The sequence below is a fragment of the Oreochromis niloticus genome, linkage group LG9 (assembly GCF_001858045.2).
Source record: "Oreochromis niloticus isolate F11D_XX linkage group LG9, O_niloticus_UMD_NMBU, whole genome shotgun sequence".
Taxonomy (NCBI): domain Eukaryota; kingdom Metazoa; phylum Chordata; class Actinopteri; order Cichliformes; family Cichlidae; genus Oreochromis; species Oreochromis niloticus.
Genome location: NC_031974.2, coordinates 24,703,496 through 24,716,240, shown reverse-complemented (window position 1 = coordinate 24,716,240; position 12,745 = coordinate 24,703,496). Strand labels below are relative to the sequence as shown.

Genomic DNA, 12,745 nt, shown 5'->3' with positions numbered 1-12,745 from the left:
TCAGTTTTCTCCTTTAAGCAATTGAATTCAGTGTAACTGCTCTGTGACGTATGTTGGCTACAGAGGATCCCTGTGATGAATCACCAATCATGTAGCACAGAGGTTCCCTGATGTTCCATCTTCTAGCTCTCTGAGGTCACAAAATGTATGTTTCAGGTCATTTCTATCAGGGAGGGTAAGAAATGTTGGTCTGATCAGTAGCAGCACTGGGTAGCATGCTGAGGCTTGAATTCTTGCAACATGAGATGATCCAGGTGGATTGGTTTTAAGAAACCAAACAGTGCCGCTCTGTCTCCAGTTCCTGGTTGAACCTTTCCAGTGGACCTTTTAATTGGGACATATTCAGGGGTGAGACTGACTGAGGCTCAGTGGAGGGAACAAAAGTACTTCCAGCACTGTGACATGAACTAGGACCAATGCTCTGACACCACACAGCAAACACCACAAAAGCTCAATTGGTCAGGAGCAGTCCAGTGACATCACAAAGTGCAATGAGAGTGTCTCAGCAGGGACGGTGAGGGAGTGGGAGAGGACAGTAGCTTTATTTCATCTCTCTAACAGAAACCACTGTTGTGGAAAATCTTAAATAATACTGCAACTACCAGGTGAGCATGTCTTTTGAAGTGAGGTTTATTAAAGAAAAGGAAAAGCAAAAGAAAAAAACACTGCAGTGGAGTAAAACGTTCAGATCAAACACAAAACAGTTTTTTCTCAGGATGGACACTGCCCTGAACTCTTTTATACCTTCCCCAGCATATCATATATCTCTATACCTTCAGTCCAGCTCATCCTTGACCCCCCCCTCACAGAGAGAATTATGACCTTGTTTTCTGCTTAGCCGTCACCTAAGGATTTACATCCCTGATAAGCAGAAGGAGTCCCACTATCTGTTTAATGTCTCCCATTTCAATGACCTCACTTTGTGTGTAGAGCATAAGGCCCATCTGTAGTGCACATGCATACAACTAAGTGAGAAAGTGACATTACTATCACTATTGTAATATGATTAAAATATGTGATTAATACATGAGAAAAAAAATCTGCGTCCACACCACAAAACCCATTGTAGGTGTTGACGTAAATTAAAGTTTCTACAATTTCTTTTAAAGTTAAAATTTAGAAGATTAACAGAAAATGGTTTTTTTTATTATTATTATTTATTTTATTTTATTTTCAGTTGTTACAGATGGGACAGGCATGACTGGGGGATAGGAAAGGGAGAAAGAAAGATGAAGGAAAAGAAAAAACAGAAGGGAAGAGGGACAGTGAGAAAGGGGACTTAAAAAGAGAAAAAAAAAATTCTCCTGGATCACCTGTTGAGAGAAAAAGAAGAGAAAACAAGCAAAAACACAACAAAGCAACATACTAAACACAACACCATTGCATTAATCTAGCTAAGTGTAACAGCAGTAAACACTAAATATTGAATGTTGTTGTGCAGCACGCAGGACAGACAGCGCACAATGTGCTTTGAAGTAGCAGCCAAGAAAGGTGTAGTTTATGTCTATGAACAGTGAACACCCGTGTGCACACCTGTGTGGATCAGCGCGCTTGTATTCAAAAGGTTTCCCCATGTAATGGTCTGCTAGAGGGTGTAGAGGGCCATAGCCCCGTCCCCCAGGGCGTGAAGCAGGCATGGAGGAGATCCAGGCCCCAGACATCCAGAGGCCCCAGAGTGCGAGAGCCCAAGGAGGTCCACCGGAGGGGCATCCATGCCACCCTCCTGGGAAGAGCTGAGGAGAGCCCCAGATGAGGGGTCACCCAGTAGCCACAGAGCAGAAGGCAGAGGGGGCTGCACTGGCGTGCTCTGCCGGCAGCCAGCTGTGCCAGAGTGAACCGAGCCACAGGCCCAGAGGCCGGAGCCCCGAGGGCCCCCTACGCCCCGGAAGAGGCCTGACCAAGCAACAGGCGCCAGGCCCCGCCAAGTAGCCACCAGGAGTGAGCTAGTACATACCTGAGTGCCCAGCCCTGGACACCAAGAACCACCAACGCACCAACCCCTGAGGGCAACAGTCACCGGCAGGGAGTGTGGTGAGGGGAGATAGGCCTCCACACTTTGGGGGGCCTGGGAGTTCCCAGAGAGGTGGAGTCTAAGACCCAACCTGACATAGAGGCTGTATCCCAATTCAGGGTCTGCAGCCTTAAAGGCTGCATTTTAAGGCCGATTACGTCACAGCGGCGCAACGAAGGCTGTCCGTATTCAAAGGCTGCTCGAAATGCGGCCCTGAAGTGCGGCCTTCATTTCCCTGAATTTTAAGGCTGTGGCAGTGTACACTTCGTGGCCCAACATATCCCAGAATGCATAGCGCAGCCCGGCCAATTCAGTTTGCAATGATGGCAGCAAGTACAGACTCAGCAAGTACAGATGCAGCAGAAACAGCGGCGGAGGGCACCCACATCCATAAATGTACGCTATGTCGGAAGTACCGACACAATTGTCAAGATGCAAAACATAACGGCAGTGTAATTGTACATGTCACGGTGAGTTCATCCACAGCCATCACACGTAGGTGACTGTAAATACACAGTCCCGCTGAGTTGTAACTGGCCAGTCTGTCATATTACCGTGTGAGGGTCACCAACAAAAACCTGAAGATAACAAAACGCAAAAATGTAGCCGTGTAAACCCCAAATATCTGCGCAATGTGGCAACACATCACATATCTGCACAAGTGCGCCCACGTTGTCGGAGACCTCTGTTACCGGCAACCCATCCTGCCGGCGCGAACAGCGTACTCCGTTCCAGCGCACCCGCACCCACCCGTGCACAGTCGCCACTCAGGTTAAACATCTCACAGAAGTCACCCAAATAACATACAAATGTTATTGCGTGGCCCATGACAGTGTTGTATTTGTTCCTGAGAAAATTGGCTTGGTTGAGAGTGAAGTTGGGAGGCTGCACACAGCTGAATGTGCAAACGTATTATACCAGATGGCAAACAGAAAAATGATAACACAGAAGTGTAACATGTTATAAAATGTACTCCACTGTCCCGTCACATTCCAGGGAGTAAGGAGGAGACGGCTGAGCTCATCAAACTCCGGGGTGAAAACGAACACCTGTTCACTGGTGCCAGGAACACAGCCGCTGGAGGTATAGCAACAGTATGCATGCATAAATCTGTTCGGCGTATTGGAGAGTGCCTGTCCTGCCTTGTAGTTTGCAGTTGGCACATATTACTGAGGATCCTGTGCAAGGATCAACATCATTGACATGTCCTCTCATATTCCGTCTACCAGGGCAATCCTGGAGCAGATGGGCCTGGTGGGCCAAATCACCCCTTTGCAGGCGAAAAAAAAATGGGACAACCTAAAGAAAAAATATAAAGTATGTGCAGTACCATTGGAATATAAATCATATGAACCTAGTCATGTAAACTTGTACTGTTGCTGTTGCGGTGAACTGCCACTTTGATCCCCTCTGCCTGTAGGATTGCAAGTATCCCGCAACAGGTGAGGGGGTGAGTGGGAAGACCACTGCTGCCACCTGGCCCTGGTTTGTCCCAATGGATGAGGTCCTAGGACAGAGGCCATCTACCAGGCCTCCAGTCCTGATTGCCTCCATCCAAGAGGACACTCCAGGGCCCAGTACAGCAGCAGGCACCCAAGGGCAGGATGTGGAACGGCAGGAGGATGAGGCCCAGCTGGAGGCACAACCAAAAAAGAGGAAGAGGGACAGAGAGGATGAAGTCCTGGAACTGATAAAAGAGGACATGAGGCTACAGAGGGAGATTGAAGACAGACATGCCGAGCGCATGGACAGAATCATAAATCTACTGGAGAAGGTTGTGGAAAAACAAAATGAGTGAGGTAGTGTGAATAGGACCCATTATTGTACACGCACCTACAGGTCCCATATTTATGTTTGTGCAGGATATGTGTAATGTGGACAAAATAATTTAAGTTCTGTTAATACAAGTTGCACTTTTTATTTGAATTGTTGAACAAATGTGGAAAATGAACAGAATGTACATAGTCCTGTGAATAAACAAAATTTTGTTACACTCCAACTGTATCTGGAGCAGTCAGTCATACTGCATACGACGTCACAATATATGTGTAACTGCATAAGGACAGTCAGTGTGTGAAATGAGGGAATGCCATCAGTGCAACACAAATGACACAAGACACCCAAACACAACATGACAGTAATTATTCACTGGGACTCATCACTGCAGTCCAGGATCAACCTGAGTGTCCCAGTATGCACAGGCACTGTTTACTAGGCCTGTTTTGTGGCTGAGCAGGGAGTCTCAGGCAGTACTGCTCAATCTGCTGGACCAGGACCGTAGAAAGGAATGAGGTGCCACAAGTGAGACCCTTGATTTGCATTTCTAGCTGCTGAGTGGAGCATCTCCAACTTGGTGGCCAGGAGTGATTCAGGGCTGCTCGTTTCCACTGTCCACCACATCATCTCATTACTTGGGTTTGCAGGGCTGGTGGAATTGACAGCTGCCATGTCGCTGAAATGTATGCAGAAAGATGCAAGGACAAAGTGCACACAATCCTGTTAATACAGATGTCACACATAATATTCTAGCACTCTAACAATGCACTGCAAACAGCATACCTGCCTCCTAATAATAATCGTGGTCCAGGGGTACCTCCTCCAGTGCAGACACCTCAGCAGATAGCCGATCCCGCCAGGGGGCACCACTGACTGCCTCCAAACCAGCCTCCCTCTCATCTTGTGCGTCATCTTCGGGCTCATCCTCCGGGGCCACAACATCCCCGACACCGAGGCAGATGTTGTGCAGGATGGCACATACTGTTATGACCTGGCACAGATGTTTTGTGTTGTACATAAGGTATTAATACACGAACATACACCGTAGTCCCCATTATATCATGATGATTATTGGTGAAACACTGCTTATGTAACCTACTGACTTACATGTGGCACAAAGGTGTGGTGCACCTCCTGCGCTTGGAGGAAGATGGGCCGGAACCTTGTCTTCATCATTCCAAAGGCACACTCTATAATACAGCGTGCCCTGGAATGATGGGAGTTAAAGCGCAGGGCTCCCTCACCCTGGACTGGCCTCTTGTAGGGAGTGATGAGGGGGAGTGGATGCTGGAGACATGGGTACCCTCCATCTGCAAGGATGAAGTGCCCTGGAGGAGGGTAAATGGCCTGCCGATACAGTGGGCTGTTGCGGAGAACCCTGGAGTCATGCACTGACCCTGGCCACCCCACATATGTATCGATGAAACGGCCCTGATGGTCACAAACTGCCTGCAGGATGATGGAGGGGACCAATTTCCTGCTCCTGTAGTACTGACCATCAGGGCCGCTGGGAGGCTTAATGCGGACATGGCAGCAGTCAATTGCTCCAGCAGCTTTCAAAAACACTCTGTGTCTTGCCAGCTCTGCAAACCCACGGGACACGATGTGGAGCTCTTCAGGGGTCCGAGGGAGGCGGATGACCTGGTGGCGAATAGCCACCACCTCCTCTGTGACCCTGTGGATGATGCAGTGGACAGTGGAATGGGGTATTGCGAACACCCTGGAAACGACTCAGTAGGATGCTCCACTTGCTAGCCAAAATGCAAGAACAAGGACCTCAATTGTGGCACCCCACCCATGTCTCCGCTCCTGGTTCAGGAGATTCAGCAGCATGTTCAGAGACTCCCTGCTCAGGCGGAAATCGGGCCTGGTGTCCTCATCATTGAAAAACCTGTCCAGGACTGGGACACTCAGGTTGATCCTGCAGTACAGGGGTCTGGTCTGGTGACAGGAAATATGGGAAATGGCAGAAGTTGCTTTACTGTTGGCATCATTATGGATGTTGCTGTTGTTGTAGTTTACAAATCTGACTTAACGCATCTACACATTTTAATCTTTATTGTACTTGGGGGGGGGGGTAACAACAATATACTGGTTCACTGTGGTGGGTGATGGCCCACATACTCCTTTGTGAGACTCACGTCTACACTGGTGTATATTAGAGTTGTCAGCTAGTGCACCGTTGTCACATACACACACTTCAAATGTCAGTAGCAGTATCAGTATGTATTTTCCACTGTACCTGAGCGTGGTCTTGGATTAGTCGCAGCAAAATCAACCGTCTGTGATGAGTGATTTGTTGTAGCTCTTCAAGTAGCAGGCAGACGGCAGTTGCGAGTATGTTTACTGCATCCATTGCTCTCATCGGGAGGAGTGGTGGGGGCGTGTCCAGCTGGTGACGGACATTTGTAGGCTAGACCGTCCCATTTCACAACCCTCGCACTTCCGGCCTTAGCGGTCTTTAAGTACGCGGCCCTTAAGGATCGTTGAGGCTGCGTACTTTAAGGCTGCAGACCCTGAATTGGGATACAGCCATAGACACAGACAAACAGGCACACACAGACACAAACATGCATTCCCACCCTCATGCACACATATACAAATACTCAGCACTCACCCAACGTAAGGATAGACATAAATGGACATGTAGACACAGTCACACTCCCCAAACATACTCTATACCCCATTTAGTTTGTAGTCACCAGTGATGGGTGTCACATGTTCCAAAGTAATGCATTGTATAAATTTTTTTCAGTAACACTCTACACATTACTGTACTAAAGTCTGCATTTACATTACTTTTACAATGATGCCGTTACTTATGTGATTAAAAGAAATCTTCAGTTATCTGCACAGTGGGTTGATAGACGGGGAAGAAATAATCAAACACACAGGTTTTTTCTTCCTGTGCTCCTGCATCACTGTCAGGTGATTTCAGTTTGTCTGCTGGTACGAGGAGTAGTAGTCTAGAGTTTTTGAGTTGTGGACATTACTTTTATTTTAATTGGACAAAAGAACAAAAGCACAATGGTGGAAAGCAAACTGTTTCCAGGAACGTTGTCTCCTTTTAATCATATGACAATAGTGATACTAATGTCACTTTCTCACTTAGTTGTCTCCTTGCAGGAGACAATAGCATGCTATCACAGAGCTAAGAACAGAAAGTGATGTTAAAGCTGAATATAAACCCAGCCCTGCATACAGAGACTGAACTTCAACAGATAACTAAGGCAGTGATTAGCAGTCAGCCTCCATTTCTCCTTCTAGATGTTTCTGTTGTTAGTAGAATCACTGTGGCGATCACTTGAAAGTCTTTCAGCCGGTTTTCAAATTTGCTTTGTACTGTTTTGTGTTTTGAAAAGGGAAAAATATTTAACCAAACTTACTTGATCCTGTGTGAAAAAGAAGTTGCCCCCCTTAAATCACCAATTATCTGTGATTAACCACATTTTTTAGAAAACTCAGTTCATTTTCATTAGCCACACTCAGGGCTGATTACTGTCAGTTGAATCACTTACACAGAGTGTCTGACAAAGAACTTTAAAAGACCTCAAAAAGCATCATAACATACCATGACCTAAAGAATCAACCGGGAAACAAAGTCAATGACAACTATCAGACTGGAAATGGTTAAAAAAAAACATTTCCGAGGCTTTGAGATTCCAGTGAACCACAGTAAGAGCTATTATCCACAAATGGAGAAAACCTGGTAATTGGTGAACCTTCCCAGGCTACTCAGAGAAACACATCTAAAGAACTGCAGGCCTCACTTGCCTCAGTTAAAGTCAGAGTCCGTGATGCAAAAATAAGAGAAAGAAGTACTTCTTTCTTTAACACGTGTTACTTCCTTTTCTTTATAATAAAGTGTTACTTTTCTTTATCATGTATTTATGAAGTTTGTCTAATAAATATGTTCCATAAGAAAAATACACAAGAAAAAGATTAAACAAAAAGCAAATATATTCTGGCTGCTTCTTGAAGAGACACACTCTGTGAAATCAAACAGATCAAACAAGCCCTGTGCCGCAGCCAGAGATCAGGCTGACAGTGATTATCACAATATACAATGAGGAGCTGGAGTAAAACTGTTCTCCACCTTATTTTGTTTGTTTCTTCATCAGTTAATGATGCAATTAGTTGACACCATCAGAATAACCACTACAATGTGTGACAGTCGGTATATTTAATTTGATTTGATGATGATAAAGCTTTTATTTGTCACTTGCAGTTGCCTGCAGTTAAACTAGACCTCTTCCAACTATACATACATTAAACCAACATCACATTGGGGAGACAAGTCAGAACAGGTAGGGTAGATGTAGCCGGATGGGCTACTCGCCTTTCTTTTCTCTCTCTCGCTCGCTCGCTCTACTGCTCTCGCTCTCTCCTGCGCTCGCTCTCACTGCACAACTAGGTTAATTGGGAACCCACCTGCATATTGATTGCAGGCTGGCATCAGGTATAAAGCTAAGCCGGTGCTTCTCTGGACTATTCCTCCCATGCATTCAGCGCAAAGCAGCAGTAAATGCTGGTACTCTGCGACGGACTGATCAGCAAGAGTAGCTCATATGACAGCCACAGGTATGCTCTTGCTTAACCTCAGATTCCCTCCCAGTATTGGAATGTATAGTAATAGTTTTTGCGGCCTGTTGTAGCGCAGCAGTTTGTTTTATTCCGGCGTTGCGGAGAGAGGTGCTCTGTGATCCCCACAAGTGAGAGTATAACGCCTCCGGTCCTGGGGTAAGCCGTTAAAACTATTTTTATTAGCATTAACAGCTATCACAGGCTAAGGTTACATTTATCTGTTTTAGGGTTTGATCGCTGCCTTGACCTCCGTGGCAACTCGCACAGCCTTAATTGAAGAATCAAGACGCCTGCCTAGCCGTTGTTGTGAGGGCTCCTCCTCGGTGGAGCCTGGCCTGCTGTCTTGTCTTGTCTGGTTTTGAATTGTTTTATATTGTCTTATTTTGTTTTATTAAGTAGGCCTACCATTTCCTGGTTCGCCTGGTTTTATTTTATTTTATCTCTGGACTGTTGCGCGTGCCCACGCTTCTGTGATCGGGCTGAAGCAATCCTTTGCCCGAGTGTCGGGAATTTTAAATTGCCTCCGTTGCTGGTTTTAGCCTGTGGGGAGCCAGACCAGCTTGCGATTGAGGCTTGGACAACTACTACCAGTACGAGTGGACCCGTGGGGCATAAGCCTTCCAGTGTGTGTGCGTGTGTGCGGTTTCTTTTATTAAAGTGTGTTTTAGTTTTTTATGATCTGTAGCGAGCCAGACGCTCAGTGTCCCTTTTATTCTTTTAACATATTTCTGTTTTATTTCAGTGGACGAAGGACGTGCCAGTGGCCCTGGGACCTCAGGTGGTGGGTCGTTTTCACACTTTCTTTTGTACAGCACCTGGTGGGCTGCAGTGATTTTCGTTTTGTGTGATTTTCGTTTTGTGTGATTTTCGTTTTGTGTGATTTTCGTTTTGTGTGATTTTCGTTTTGTGTGATTTTCGTTTTGTGTGATTTTTCCTTTGGGTCCACGGCTGCTGGTAAGTCAAAGTTCCATGATTGTTTTATTTTCACTTTAGGACACTGTCAACAATGACGCTACATCTTGGTTTCTAAATATTTTATTTATTTTTACTATAAATAAAACTGTTTTAATATTGGAGCCAACCTGCCTCAGTGTGCATCCCTTGAATCTGTGCGGCCTCTTTTATTCCTTTTTATCTATTTTTCTTAAACATATATTTCCTGGGGGTGAAATTCCTTTAGGTGGCGTTGTCATTTTATTATTTCTTTTATAACCCCGCCGACCACTTGGTCACATAAAGAAAAACAAAGAAATGTACAACACAAAAGGGCAGTGGAAGAGAAAAAAGAACTCTACTCAGACTGAGCTCCTGATAGGGGATCAATATGAATGTTCACACCGTAACACCATGAAAACGCTTGACAAGCAACAGGGGTGGGTGAGCAGAGTTAAAGGCAATGTAAACAGCAACATGGGGTCACAGCATCTCTGTGCAGTCTTGCTGACCCATGGTCAGCATCGGATGGGGGGCAAGCATCTCAGGCATTTGAAGGGAGTGAGCGTGGATCTGTGTCAGTGTAGATGTGTGGGTGTGTATCCTGTGTTCAGCTTGAGAATGTCCTTTCACCCGGTTAAGCAAAAGTCAATGATCCTTGAAGGATAGGGTCAGAGAGGCTAAACATAGTCCCGTTATCAGGGACAAGAATTTGTTGTTTCGGAGCCGCATGAGTGAGGGAGATGATTGTTTGGGTTAGTGCGGACAACTGCACCAATTTCATAGTTGTTCTTAATGTCCATCACTGGTAACCAGGTCTATCTATTTCCCGGCAAAGCCGTGAACTTCTTGAAGATCTTCTCATATGGTGTTCAGTAAACACAGTCTGACTACTCACAGCTTGCACATCATGAATCATGTCGGTCAGCCTAATGCGGGTTTTGAATAGCTGTAACAGCTTTCTTTGTTGTTCGATAAGCCGGGTCCGAACCAGCTCCAATCAGCCAGAACTCTGTTATCATTATTCCGAATGGTAGATGTCATTCAGTGTTCTCCATCGAGGGTGTCGCCAGGCACACGACACAATCGGGTATGCGGAAGCAAAGGTCTCTGAAGGACAATCGGGCTCTCCTGAGCCCAGGCTTTTCGTCTAGAGTAGAGTGTCAATATCCATACCAGTATAATACCAGTTGATCAAATCCATATTTCTTTCGTTTCTGAGAGACTCTGAGGGTTAGAGTGAGACGAGACTAGACAAGGATATAGAAGCCAAGCAGGAAAGATAAGGGAGGGAGAGGGTGAGAGATGTGTCCGCCTCCGCCAAGAGCCAAAGTAGGAAAAAAAAAAAATTATATGTATATCTTCTATATATCAGTAACATGCCGACTGTCACTATGGTCAAACATAGAAACTCGTTCTGTGCATTTGCAAACAAAAATAGGAAGTACAGACAGAGAACCCGCTACTTAAGAAGATGCAATCTTGCTTTAGTTGCAAAGCTGTTATAGGCCTGACATGATGATACCAAATACAACACTGCAACAACAGTTTTGTCCTTTCTGCAAATGTCCTGTAATAGACAACAGTAGATAATTACTTCTAACAGTCAAACAACCTTTTTACTAACTTGAGTTAATTCCAAACATGCATAACAGCTTACAGAATACATATAACTCTCAGTATGAATGTCACATTATATCTGTAGACATCAGATATGCAGGTATTGTTAAGCTATGAACAGTCACAGCATCACTACAGGAGCGATGTAGTGACACTTGGAGACGCTACAAAGGAATCCAGTGTTACTGCTCAGCTCATCACACAACATTTGAGGTGATTAAATGCAAAAAGGGATTTTATATTTTAGTTTCATGCCAAAAGCAGTAAATAAAAATAAAATAAAAAAATAAATGTGCTTCATCTTTTTGCTAGCTGTGTTTAAAACACTTGTATGAAAAAATGTTTCACTGGGGAACGACACACACTGATCAAAAAAAGCACACAGCAAAAACATTTCAGTGTAAATAAACTGCTTTTGTTACTTCCATTTAATGCCTCCTTTTTAAGAGTTTAAATTAAAGTTGTGTGGAAGCACTGCTCTCACCAACTTGTATATAGATCACACATAAACAATCTGAACATGCAACATGATGAAGAGAACAAACACATTTCTTTTGCACTTGAAAGTAGATACACTCTGGCCCGTCACCTGTCTGTGTTAAGCTGTTTTTAGTCTTGTACAATTTGACCCGTGAGTACACCAAATCCTGCTGTTGTGTGTCACCGAGAAGTAACACCATTTTCTGGACTTCCACAAACTGCATGCTTGGGTAGGCTTGGACTGAAACGGGACAAGCTGGCAGGTCTTATAGCCGACGGCTGTCCGAGTCTGACAGCAAAAATGTCAGACTCTTTATACGACTGCAAGATGAAGTGACTGAAATGAACTCAGAAATGAAACTGGTATTTTTGGATTGCATTATACACCAGAAGGTGTTTTTTTTTTAAGTCGGTGCAAAATAAGAACCATGTTGCTGATATTGTATCTAAGGCAGTTAACTTTATCTGGGCAAGAGTTCTGAGTCATAGAAGGTTTGGTTCACTTTTGATTCACTAAAGGCAGAGTATTTCATGTTACTAACACTGTTGGATTTTAATTCTTCTCTCAGAGAGGAGAGCTTTCCACACATAAAGAGACTTGCTCAAAAGATGTTGGTGCATCGTGTCCACTTCACACTTTGCCTCTCCAAAGCGTGAATTGGACACGTCTGTTATGTGTCTATAACAGGCGTTAAAGTTACTGAAAGATCAGAGTGAAGAGAGCACACTTCATTTACACAGAAAAACAATTATGATCTTCCTATTTATAAGGAACATGATTAAAAACAGTGCAGTGTGTGACCGCTGTGCCAAGCAGAATTGCATTTTATTTGAACAAACACATGTAAAAGGGCCAAAATCTTCCCATCTGTCACTGTCATGTTTAGAGAGTGACACGAGGAGCAGGTTTGAGGCTTCAAACATTTGAAACTGTGGCTGTTAGCTGCACAGTTATGCTTAGACCAGAACAAGTGTGATAGTAAAGCGTTGACTTCTAAATTCACCCCTGTACCACTGCTTCCTACAGTCACTATCTACTCCTATATTTGAGGTGCAGTGCAAAGAATCAGACTGTCCTGTGTTTGTGTATCAGTGTTCTGTTCTCAGTAGATGTAGACCTGACTCAGATTATCGGATTCTTATATTTCCGCATGACATCCTTTATCTATTTTCCTCTTTTTGAAATTTTTTTTTTATCTTCTCATTCTCTTAGCATACGTAACATATTAGCTAAGAATTAGTTCTAATGATAGACAGCAAAAATATCAATGTCAAAAAAGCCTAAATTAACATGCTGCAGAGATTAGATCGATACGCTGGCCCGGGAATGTCTCAACATTC

General features: G+C 44.5%; 1 long non-coding RNA gene across 1 annotated transcript; it reads left to right on the top strand.

Moving 5' to 3' along the window:
- The first annotated feature begins 8,110 nt into the window (after window positions 1-8,110).
- Window positions 8,111-9,447, top strand: LOC109203610 (uncharacterized). Its single transcript, XR_002063378.2, has 3 exons — window positions 8,111-8,368; window positions 8,443-8,527; window positions 8,599-9,447. It is a non-coding gene; the product is annotated as an uncharacterized LOC109203610 (long non-coding RNA).
- The last annotated feature ends 3,298 nt before the right edge of the window (window positions 9,448-12,745 follow it).